General features: G+C 43.4%; 1 long non-coding RNA gene across 1 annotated transcript; it reads left to right on the top strand.

The window, feature by feature from the left end:
• The first annotated feature begins 630 nt into the window (after positions 1–630).
• LOC134289086 (uncharacterized) lies at positions 631–1,117 on the top strand. Its single transcript, XR_009998264.1, has 2 exons — positions 631–799; positions 848–1,117. It is a non-coding gene; the product is annotated as an uncharacterized LOC134289086 (long non-coding RNA).
• The last annotated feature ends 12,127 nt before the right edge of the window (positions 1,118–13,244 follow it).

The raw sequence follows: 13,244 nt of genomic DNA, 5'->3' as shown, positions 1-13,244 counted from the left end.
TTGCCTAATTTCACCTTCTATAAATTTTCACACTTGTTCGCTACCTAGCGAATTCTATCATATCCATCATTTCATTATCCACTTTGATCTCTACTTCCTTGTACTATGAGTAGAAAGAGACCGATATAGCCACAAAATGTGCTCAGACACATGTACTTTAATGTAAAACATGTGTATATGTCAATAAAGCTGTAGATTTGAATGAAAAGTTGCTAACTCGTCTATAATGCCATGATGCTAGCAGAAGATCAAACTATTGATAACCGACAGATTAGCATATTGTTCTTACTACATATATATTGTGCAACGGTTAGACATGTAGCATTAATTATTCTATTTTTGTCAGTTGAGTAAGGCTCCCAGTAAACCACATATCGTAAAACGATATGCTACCTGTTCACAAAGATATACTGTTGCTAATATTTTTACGTCTAATTACTCTTTATTATACAATTTTACTAAACCAATCTAAAACAGTGAATATTAACTGCTTTCGATGCTAATTGTGGCGGAAAAACACTTCTTCAAACACAAAACGTACTCTTTGGTTTGGTTTTCCTCGTCACTTAGGGGGTTCTTGTCGTAGTTGTTTCTTTAAAAGTAAGGAGCTATACCTAACTGCAATGAATCTATGACAAAAGGTCGAAAGACATAAGGTCGAAGGACAAAAGGTCGAAGGACAAAAGGTCGAATGGACAAAAGGTCGAATGGACAAAAGGTCGAATGGACAAAAGGTCGAATGGACAAAAGGTCGAAGGGACAAAAGGTCGAATGGACAAAAGGTCGAATGGGACAGAAGGTCGAATGGACATATGATCGAATGGACAAAAGGTCGAATGGACAAAAGGTCGAATGGACAAAAGGTCGAATAGAACAAAAGGTATAATTGACAGTAGACAATTTGGAAGACATGATAAAGTGGTCAGTATTTGACAGAAAAACGACAATTAGCTTATATGCAGCTATTTACTACCGCATTGCAATCCGAAATAGATGCCTAGAATGATAGAAAGTAGAAGCCAATAGAAGGATATAAAGTAATGTTATTCATGAAAGTTAAATGTGGAAAATAGTACTCCTTGAAAGAATAGCCTATGGGTAGAAGAAGGATGAACAATATATTGAAATATTATCATTTAAAATTCCAATCATTACAGCGATTTCAGAAAGTTAAACAATCTATTAATTAGAGAAGAACAAATCTCTGGGTACTATATGAGCAAACAAAACGAAATAATTTACGTTGGGAGCAGTGATCCAAAATGTAGTGTCAAAGTGGTTGGAGGTTTGGAGGAATAACTTATGAAAGCTCAAGAATCCGTTTTTGAGTTATTCTTGCAAAGACTGAACGCCATACCTCCCAACATAATCATCAGCAGTCGAAATTCGAAGAAATTATTTATACTTATACAGTGTAATTCGTCGGAACTACCTATAAATCCAAGAGGGGATGATCGGATGATCACTAATCACAAGTAGTAATTTTTTCTGCAGTAGAGATAGGAAGAACAGCTATTGAATTAAAGAAGGCAAAATTTATGATTGAATTATAAGTACCTAAATAGTCGATAATTAATTCAGTAACAAAACATAAAAGAAGGAAAAATTACTGAACAAAACATCAAACTAAATTGCCATTAAATACTACATCAACACAACATGAAAGAATAGCCTATAAACAAAAGAAGGAAAAATTTCCTATAGAAATGCCAGTGGCTGAAATACATATGATTACTATAAAAGCACCATAATGTTTCTCTCAATGAGCAACAACATGAACCATTCGACCTTTTGTCCCATTCGACCTTTTGTCCATTCGACCTTTTGTCCCTTCGACCTTTTGTCCCTTCGACCTTTTGTCCTTCGACCTTTTGGCCGGGGTTCTGCTAAACCGAACTAAGCGCCAAAAAGTTTATTCCGAGATAATTAAGCTTAAAGTTCAACCACTCAGAAATAAACAACAGCTAAGATTATTTGAAACTTTTTCGCACACATGTAACTTACAAGCCTTTATTAACCATCAGAGATGAAGAATAAATGTAAATTATTTAAAATCATTGATATAATAACATTTAATTTCTCAGTACTTTGCACTCAGTTCACTCTGGCTGAACAAAAACATTGGAATATGGTTCATAGTTCAGTGTGGCTGACTATGTTTCTTTGTTTCAGAGAAAACCAGTCGGAATGTGATAAAAATCTCGATTTTTCAGTGTCTATGAAGTTGAAATCGATATCACTCACAATCCTTTACATGAATCAGAGAGGACGCGCAGTATGGTAGCACAGAGGTCTCAAAATAATGTGAAATGTAAACGGCGGGAGCCCTCCCAGCGCAGTCCTTCCCACCCATGTTTTTATTTTATAGGCGATGTCTGTGTATTGTGCAGGCACAGAGCAAGAGTGATTATGCCAAATGATGTCCGTGTATGTTCTGAGATCCTGAGATGTGAAGGTGGAGCAATTTGTGTACATCAAATTTATGCTGGTCAAAGAAAACCATGAAAATGTTCTGCCAAAGTGAACTAAGTACAAAAAAGTTTTCTGAATATGAAAGAGATTCGAACTTGGATCATTTAAGTGATTACCAAGCGCGTTACCTCTAGGACATTTTAACTAGCTGAAGGTCAGTCGTTACGTCTGAATCAAGTTTCAAACATTCTTCTTAAGGATTGTTTTCGTGAAAACGCCAATTTTCGATCAGCCAAAGTGAACTAAGTGTTTGGGTTTTTTTCAAGCTTTATTATTCTTATAAGCCTTGTTGTTCAATGACGGCTCCTGGGTTAAATAATCAGTATGAGGTGTATCGACATAACGCATGTATTCAAAACCAGTTCATTTTCGTATTGTTGGGAATAAATTGATTTTTAAATGCAGTGGATTTGGTTCGGTCTGGCTGAATGTGATTTGGAAAAATGGCGATCAACGCCATCGAAACATAATTGGATCCTGCAACACCCGTATTTTTCTATACGTGATAAATTCTCTCACAGATTGTTACTATGAGTCGGTTAGAAGTTAGAAATCTGACGGCGATGAGGAAAACTTGAAATGTTCATCATCTGGGCCAAAACTAAAATATTTCGCTGATTCTATGGAATGGTTCACAGTTCACTCTGGTTGGATGCAATTTTATTTTTTATATGTTCTGCCAAACAGAAATTTTGAATTTACTCCACGAAGAGCTGTCAGAATTACCGGATTTTTACACGGAAAGAAGATCATCATATTCTTCATCTAATGGTTAAGAAAACTCAATTTTTCAAAAAATGGCCTTTGGTTCGGTTTAGCAGAACCCCGACCTTTTGTCCTTCGACCATTTGTCCTTCGACCATTTGTCCTTCGACCTTCTGTCCTAAAGCCACTGCAATAACTAAAAATGTTTAAGTCTTAGATACCGTAAAGGTGCACAAATTGAACAAATACCGGCATGTGATAATTCTATCCGAGCCACGGCATACAAGGATGTAAGACAGACCTTCACATTGATAAAATTGGTGTGGAGTTCTAGATCGTTTTATTCATACATTTAAACGATTTAAATTGCATCATCAAAAAACTTTCAGTTTTCCGAAATAGATTACCTTCCAAATGTTGTGCCCCATTATCCGAGCTACCTTGATGTATGTTCTATTTTTGTTGGCATTACTCGGCCTACTTTGATCGTAAAACTGTTAAATCATGAGACACTGTCAATAAAAAATCAGAAAATTGCAGCCGCAATAACTACTTCCACATGTATAAAAGGCGAAGTTTATTTATACATATGCCCAGATACTGCTGAAATTCTATTTAACTGCCTTAAATATTTTTTTTGCACTTTATGTCTAAGCAATATTTTGTAAGGGAAATTTTTAATTTTTGATTTGACCCGTTTACTCTTTTAAAAGGACACGTTACTAATGGGTGACCTCATACAAGCCCATTTGATTACACTCAAGGTTGAAAAAAGAAAAAAAAAAACACAAGTCTCAAAGATAGTAATATTTGAAAAAAAAAAAAATTGTTCTAGACCCGCCGATAGAACTTTTAGTCTCAAATGAAAGAGGGGACCTTCAGCTTTCGTTTGGTGGGTGTTTTAGCGAAACCGATTTTTTTTAAATTAATTTTGTTCTACCAGACACACCGTGGACTGCAAAGGCTCTAACAGGAGCAAGTTATGTAGGCGATGTGGCGGGGAGGTTGCACTAGTCCACCCATGTGTTTGATTTATTCCGTGATATCCGTGAACAGTAAGCAACCAACGGGTGGTCCAAGGTGCCCAACAGAAGTGCCACAGCTGACAAATCACAGTGTAGGTAACGCAGCTGAATTTGAACCAGTTTCTGAGTGGGGGATGGATATCGCCATCATAGCGGACCCAACCGACTACCCACCGGAAACGACAATTGGGTCGCGAATCGGTTCGGAACAATGGCGGTGATAAAAACGACTAGTAAACACTCCGTTGGTATCTACTAAGTACCAGGGTTTCGTGGTTGCCAAAGTAAACCCTCCACGGTGGTCGAACGAGTAGTTTACGCCGATGCTAGACTGTATGACGTCCGCGCAGACAAGAGAGTTTCGAATCGAAAGATATTCATCCTGCTCGAATGCTTGCCATCGTATCGCCTTGACCTTACTTACCTTACCGATCAGGCTAAGGCCGGGGAGGCCTCTGCTGCACATAGTAGTCGTCTCCATTCCACTCGGTCCATGGCAGTTTGTCTGCAGTTCCACACTCTGCGTATCCGCAGATCGTCCTCCACTTGGTCGACCCACCTAGTTCGCTGCGCACCATGTCTTTCTGTACCGGTCGGATGACTCTCGAGTCATCCGACATCCTGATGACGTGAGCCGTCCACTGTAGCCTCCCGATTTTCACGGTGTGTACGATGGTTGGTTCTCTCAGCAGCTGATGCAGTTCGTGGTTCATTCGCCTTCTCCAAGTCCCGTCATCCATCTGCACTCCGCCGTGGATGGTACACAACACCTTCCGTTTGAAAACTCCAAGGGCGCGTTGGTCCTCTGCACGTAGGGTCCATGTTTCGTGCCCATAGAGGACGACCGGTCTAATAAGCGTTTTGTAGATGGTTACCTTCGTGTTACGGCGAACTTTATTCGTAGAGTTCTGCGGAGTCCAAAGTAAGCATGATTTCCTGCCACAATGCGCCTCTGAATTTCTCTGCTGGTGTCGTTGTCGGCGGTCATCAGTGAGCACAAGTACACGAATTCTTCAACCGCCTCGATTTCATCACCGTCGATATGAATTCGGGGTGGCGGGCGCGATGATTCCTCCTTGGAGATCTTTGCCATCGTGTACTTTGTCTTCGACACATTAGTGACTAATCCGATTCGCCTGGCTTCACTCTTTAGTCGGATGTACGTTTCCGCCATCGTCTCAAATTTACGAGCAATAATATTATTTATCAATATCATCAGCGAAACCAAGCAGCTGAACGGACTTCGTGAAAATCGTCCCACTCGTGTTTATCCCCGCTCTCCTTATTACACCTTCTAACGCAATGTTGAACAGCAAGCACGAAATACCATTACCTTGCCGTAACCGTCTGCGAGATTCGAAGGGACACGAGAGTGTCCCTGATACTCGAACTACGCACATCACTCGATCCATCGTCGCCTTGATTAATCGTATCAGTTTATCCGGGAATCCGTATTCGTGCATAGCTGTTCTCGATCGTTTGTATCATTCGCCGATTTGAAATCGATGAACAAGTGATGAGTGGGCACGTTGTATTCGCGGCATTTCTGCAACACCTGGCGGATGGCGAACATCTGGTCCGTTGTAGCGCGTTCACCCATGAATCCAGCCTGATATTGCCCCACGATCTATCTAGTAATCGATGATAGACGGCGGCATAAAATTTGAGAGAGTATCTTGTAGGCAGCGCTCAGTAGTGTGATCGCGCAGTAGTTCCCGCAATCCAACTTGTCGCCCTTTTTGTAGATGGGACATACGATACCTTCCATCCATTGCTCCGGTAATACTTCTTCCTCCCAAATCTTGGTAAGACCCGGTGTAGTGCTCTCACCAGTGCTTTTCCACCGTATTTTAGAAGCTAGCTTGGTAGTTGATCTGCTCCAACGGTTTTGTTGTTTTTCAACCGGTGAACCTCCTCCTCAATCTCTTGGAGGTCAGGGGCCGGAAGTCTTTCGTCCTGTGCACATACTCCTAGATCTGTTACCAACGCCACCTTCGATACTTGCAATGTCGCCATTGAGGTGCTCATCGTAATCAATGTGTGGTAAACTCATACTCAAAGCACACTCATGAATCGCTCCTGCGTGAGCGAACTTGCGCGCGATTCTGAATCGTTTTCTCACGTGCGAGTTTTTCATGTAAAATCTCGCTCTCAGCGCCGAAATCTCGTTTGCTTATAAATCGAATTTAACTCAATTTGAACGACATCCAATGTTGTTGTACGCTAGATATGCTCTTGTTTTATCATGCAATCCTTATAACTTCGATGTAAATAATAACAAAACCAAGAAATGAGTGAAATCACGAGTCAACTCATGCATGATTTTTTCGGCGGTGAGTTTAGCGAATCAAGAATCACGCGTGAAACAGCTCTGCGCGAGAGGTTCAGCTTCTCGTAGAACTTTCGTGTGTCCTTAGTGCGGTACAGCTCTTCCATCGCTTCGCGATCCGTTCTTCATGCTGGCGCTTCTTCATCCGGCAGACTGAGTTCTGCCTGTCCCGCGCCTGTCTATAACGTGCCTCTTTCGCTCGCGTACGGTGGTGCAGCATTCTTGCTTATGCTGCATTCTTCTCGTTTTTTAACTGCTCACATTTGCCGTAGTACCAGTCGTATCTGTGATTCGGAGTCGCGGAGCCTAATGCTGCAGTCGAGGTACTTACCTATGGCGTATCGGATGTCAATCCAGCCAAGTAGCTGCGCCAAGCTGCTCTTCCGTTGGTAGGGCCACTGCTAGCTGCTGCGCGTAGTCCTGAGCCACTTCTACGTTACGAAGCTGCTCGATGTTGAGCCGCGGCGTTCGACTTCGACGCGTGGTGGTAACTGTCGAACGTTTTGAGCGCTTGCATACAGCTACTAAGTAGTGATCCGTTATTCGCACTGCGGTATATGCGGACATTGGTGTTATCCGAGAAGAATTTACCGTCGATTAGAATGTGGTCGATTTGGCTTTCTGTTTGATGGTCGGGTGTTCTCCAGGTGGCTTTGTGAATATCTTTGCGGAGGAAGAAGGTGCTTCGGACTACCATATCACGGGAAGCTGCAAAGTTTACGCATCGCTGGCCGTTATCATTAGATACGGCGTGCAGGCTGTTTCGCCCGATTACCGGTCTGTACATTCCCTCCCTTCCTACCTGCGCGTTCATGTCGCCGACAACGATTTTCACGTCACGCGGCGAGCAACCATCGTATGTTTGCTCTAGCTGCGCGTAGAACGCTTCTTTCTCGTCATCAGGTCTCCCTTCGTGTGGGCAGTGGACGTTGATGATGCTGTAGTTGAAGAAACGGCTCTTAACTCTCAACATGCACATCCTTGCGTTGATCGGCTGCCACCCGATCACACGTTGTCGCATCTTGCCCAACACTATAAATCCTGTTCCCAGTTTATTGGTGGTGTCACAGCTTTGGTAGAAGGTAGCCGCTCGATGCCCGCTTTTCCACACTTTTTGTCCAGTCCAACAAAGTTCCTGCAACGCCACGATGTCGAAGTTGCGGGGATGTAGTTCGTCGTAGATTATCCTGTCACATCCTGCGAAACCTAGTGACTTGCAATTACATGTTCCAAGTTTCCAATCGTAGTCCTTATTTCGTCGCGTGGGTCTATGCCCATTTATCGAGTCGTATTTTCTCCTATGTTATTCGCAATGGGGATTTTTACGGATGGCTTATTGGGCCAACACTTATGTCTCGCCGGAGAACCATCGTGCCAGTTCTGTTTAACATCCCAACCAACACTGGGACGACCACGTTGATGGGGCTACCACCTTGGATCTAGCTGGGAGTGGTGCAGCATTTCTTACTCAGATGCTGGATGCCAGAACAGACGCTGTTTGAGCCACACCTCCTTGGTGAACAAACGCTCGAATCGTACCTCCTCAATCTAGCTGAAGTCAGAAGGACAACAGTGCCCAGGCTGCCTGTTTTTGCAGACCTTAGGCCAGGTCAATTTTCAGTGGACTTCCTTGTTGAGCAGGCTGTCCCTTATTTTGCAGAAAAAATGGAAATGTTAAAAGCAACGATGGACGGTGTGCAAAACTGCGTAAAGGTTTCGGGTGAACTATCCAGTTCATTCGTATCTCGCCGGGGACTGCGACAAGGTGACGGACTCTCATGTCTACTCTTCAACATCGCGCTGGAAGGTGTGATGCGACGAGCCGGGCTCAACAGCCGGGGAACGATTTTCACAAAATCCGGTCAATTTGTGTGCTTTGCGGACGACATGGACATTATCGCTAGAACATTTGGAACGGTGGCAGAGCTGTACACCCGCCTGAAACGCGAAGCAGCAAAGGTCGGACTGGTGGTGAATGCCTCAAAAACAAAGTACATGCTGGTAGGCGGAACCGAAAACGACCGGATCCGTCTGGGTAGTAATGTTACGATAGACGGGGATACTTTCGAGGTGGTGGAGGAATTCGTCTACCTCGGATCCTTACTGACGGCTGACAACAACGTGAGCCGTGAAATTCGGAGGCGCATCATCAGCGGAAGTCGGGCCTACTACGGGCTCCAGAAGAAACTGCGGTCGAAAAAGATTCACCCACGCACCAAATGCACCATGTACAAAACGCTAATAAGACCGGTGATCCTCTACGGGCACGAGACATGGACCATGCTCGAGGAGGACTTACAAGCACTCGGAGTTTTCGAGCGACGCGTGCTAAGAACGATCTTCGGCGGTGTGCAGGAGAACGGTGTGTGGCGGAGAAGGATGAACCACGAGCTCGCTGCACTTTACGGCGAACCCAGCATCCAGAAGGTGGCCAAAGCCGGAAGGATACGTTGGGCAGGGCATGTTGCAAGAATGCCGGACAACAACCCTGCAAAGCTGGTGTTTGCAACGGATCCGGTTGGCACAAGATGGCGTGGAGCGCAGAGAGCACGATGGGCGGACCAGGTGGAGCGTGACTTGGCGAGCATTGGGCGCGACCGAGGATGGAGAGCGGCAGCCACAAACCGAGTATTGTGGCGTACTATTGTTGATTATGTCCTGTCTTAATGATGTTGAACAAATAAATGTATGTATGTTAAAAGTGAAAGTGAGATGACCAAACTTTGGTTCACATGGTTTATGAACAACTTTTCATAGGACTATAACATGGCCAAACCAGAATATGACAGTTCAACTTTAACATTGTATTAAGAATAATAATTGGGCCATGTTGTTACTTGGGGAAACACGCTTTATTTAAAAAAAGGACTTTTTGTAAGGATCTGACTCAGTGATCCATCGGAATAGCTCCGGTCTCAGTGATCATTGTAATGTTCTTTGTCGACTTAAATTAGATATGTGTACGAGTATACTGAAATTATATTCAAATCCGACAAGTATTTGCTGAACAGCGTGATTTTGAATTTAGTCACGCTGCGTTAGGCCTTCACGGGTTAAAATTCACAGTCGGGTATCCAAAGAACCGATATCAGCGGTATAACGTAAACTGTAATTTCTCAGTTGACTTGTCCCCAATTGCGCGAATATTTGGAATGTGATTAGTCCGGTATATTTTTTAATGGAACAAATGGAGAACGTGCCTCTGGAGCTGAAAATGAGCTAGGTTAGACAGCTGAAAAACTACGGTGAACATAAAGTGGGTTGCAGCTTTTTATAAGAAACCCGAATGTATTGAATAAAGCTTCGTTTCGTTGCAGAATGCGATTCAGAGTCTTCATTTGTTTGACTGGCTAATCATCCGATAGTGAACCAATTACCAATTCATTAGCTCGATATCCACAAATAACCCTCACAAAATCTATTCCTCTCGAGCTCGCCACGTAAAAAAAAAGAAACGCTGAGACGACTTACTTTTATTATCGCCCGCCAAATGGCATTGTTTGGCTGGAACCGAACCGAGATCATGATTTTGGAGGATCCTATTTCTTCTCCGACTCCCTAATAGCCCAAGAGGCCCGAGATGTGGTCGGCGCTAAGGGTTTCCGGTTTCCGTTGATTCCTATCCTAGAGAAGCGGTTTCTGCATCCACCACACTACAACCGCATCTCCATTACCGAAAGTAGAATCTGTCTAGACCGATAAAACGGCACCAAGGAAAGAGAAAGCAATTATCCTCATTTTGGAGGAGCAGCATTTCCAGAGCTATCATATTCGTCGGGATTCTTTTTTCCCTGCCTCGTCGTCGTCGTCGTCGTCCTGTGGTTTTCCTAGGAAAATGTGGCACGTTCCGAGAGGCAGCCAGCAAGCTAGCTGAGCGTTTGGAAATAGGTCGAAGAACCACAAAACGTGCCGCCTTCCTGGGGAAGACCTGTTCCAGCGAGTGGTGGTGGAGTAATCGAATTACACTATCCGCTTAGGACAGTGGGCGATATAGACAAGGGCAGGCACTATATGTGCTGTGTTTGTTTTGTTTATGCTTTTATGACTTTATTGGATCGTGATAAATGTGATATTAATTCCGGCGATTGCGATCGGATCAAACAATTCCATTTGATGGTCCTTTGTGTCATAACAATTTATTGAATGGCAATTTCACGAATCTCCGGGACTGGCAACGCAGATCAGCAATATCCAGAATCTAACTTCCTTCTGCTCTGGTTAATCTCCAAAGGAAGATACTTTTGCTTCCCAACTTAACACCACTCATTTTTCCTCTAGCTTTAGTAAGTAGGTGGGATTTCTGGCTAAAACGTGACTTTCCTTGTTGCTTAAGAAGCTTGTCTTTTGGTTTGGCTCCGTTTCAAGCTGATGTTGATGCTCTACTGCTGCTGCTGCTGCTAGGAAACGTCTACATCGGAATTCATCTTCTGTAAGAGGTGGGATTACAACTTGTTTCGAGCGTTCAGATTTCCTGCGAAAGATAAAGGTAATTTTGAGGAAAACTGTTACATCAGGTTTTTGCTATGATGGGAGATGGGTGTGGTGGAATGTCAAGATAAAAGTGGTGGATTTTTCCAAGTAACGATGATTAATGGTGCAACATAGTTTTCTTTTTTAAGTTGTATGATACTAGAAATGGAATGAATACAATGTTAAAGGGTGTTATTGTGTTACAATATTTTAGATGGAAATCAGTTTTAAGCTATTATTATAAACACAATCTACTTTATCTTCGCCAACGCTTCGGTCCTCGGATCGGACCTTTTTCAGGGCTTACCTTACCGGCCAGACTGAGGCCTGAGTGTCTTCTGCTGAACGTAGGAGTCGTCTCCATGCTACACGGTTCCTGGCTGTTTGTCTCCAGTTCCGCGCTCTGCGAAGGGTTCGCAAATCGTCCTTCACTTGATCGACCCACCTAGCCCTCTGCGCACCGCGTCTTCTTGTACCGGTCGGATGGTTGTCGAAAACCATTTTAGTTGGGTTACTATCCGACATTCTGATGACGTGACCCGCCCACCGTAGTCTCCTGATTTTCGCGGTGTGGGCGATGGTTGGTTCTCTCAGCAGTTGATGCAGCTCGTGCTTCATTCACCCTCTTCAAGCCCCATCTTCCATCTGCACTCCGCCATAGATAGCACGCAACACCTTCCGCCCGAAAACACCAAGGGCGCGTCGGTCCTCTGCACGTAGGGCACATGCTTCGTGCCCATAGAAGATTATCGGTTTAATCAGCGTTTTGTTGATAGTTAACTTCGTGTGATAGCGAGCTTTGTTCGATCGTAGAGTTCTGCGGAGTCCAAAATAAGCCCGATTTCCTGCCACAATGCGCCTCTGAATTTCTCTGCTGGAGAGCCCAAGTACACGATTTCTTCAAAATCGTCGTCGATAGGGATTCGGAGTGGCGGACGCGGTGCCCGAGCAGAGGAGAGTATCAAATTGATTACAACAGAACCAAATAGCCTGTTTTTATATCATAATTTGTTATTGTTAACTTATCAAAATATATCTTTTTAATAACATGTTTTGTTGGGCAACCTTATTTTGTTATGTTCCAGTTTTTGTTACACAACAGTAATAAGTTCACAAATTTCCTGTTCTTAAGTTGTAATTGGTCTAACAAAACATGTTATTGAATTTGTCTCTCAGGAACATTATTTTGTTATGATATTTGTTATTTTGCCGCTTATGACAGACAAGTTTATAACACAAAATGTTATGCTAATAACATAAAAATTACTGATTCCATTATACAGTTATTAGGCCAAAATAACATATTTTATTATGTTGTTGATATTTTCTTCTGCTCGGGTGATTCTTTCCTGGAGCCCTTTGCCATCATGTACTTTGTCTTCGACACATTAATGACTAATCCGATTTGTCTGGCTTCATTCTTTAATCGAATGTACGTTTCCGCCATCGTCTCAAATTTACGAGCTATAATACCAATACTAGTACCAATATCATCAGCGAAACTAAGCAGCTGAACGAACTTCGTAAAAATCGTTCCACTCGTGTTTATCCCTTCTCTTCTTATTACACCTTCTAAAGCGATGTTAAATAGCAACCACGAAAGACCATCACCCTGCCGTAGCCCTCTGCGAGATTCGAACTCGAGAGTGTCCCTGATACTCGAACTACGCACATCACTCGATCCATCGTCGCTTTGATCAATCGTATCAGTTTATCCGGGAATCCGTATTCATGCATAATCTGCCATGGCTGTTCTCGATCGATTGTATCATACGCCGATTTGAAATCGATGAACAAGTGATGTGTAGGCACGTTGTATTCGCGGAATTTCTGCAACACCTAGCGGATGGCGAACGTTCACCCATAAATCCAGCCTGATATTGCCCCACGAACTCTCTGGCAATCGATGATAGACGGCGGCATAATATTTGAGAGAGTATCTTGTAGGCAGCGCTCAGTAGTGTGATCGCGCGGTAGTTCCCGTAATCCAACTTGTCGCTCTTTTTTGTAGATGGGACACACGATACCTTCCATCCATTCCTCCGGTAATACTTCCTCTTCCCAAATCTTGATAATGACCCAGTGTAGTGCTCTCACCAGTGCTTCTCCACCGTATTTTAGAAGCTCGCTTAATAGTTGATCTGCTCCAGCGGCTTTGTTGCTTTTCAACCGGCCAACCTCCTCCTCAATCTCTTGGAGGTCAGGGGCCGGAAATCTTTCGTTCTGTGCACATACTCCTAGAT

The sequence above is a fragment of the Aedes albopictus genome, chromosome 2, assembly GCF_035046485.1.
Source record: "Aedes albopictus strain Foshan chromosome 2, AalbF5, whole genome shotgun sequence".
Lineage (NCBI taxonomy): Eukaryota > Metazoa > Arthropoda > Insecta > Diptera > Culicidae > Aedes > Aedes albopictus.
The sequence above is the reverse complement of the archived record's forward strand: the minus strand, read 5'-3'. Positions and strand labels throughout refer to the sequence as shown.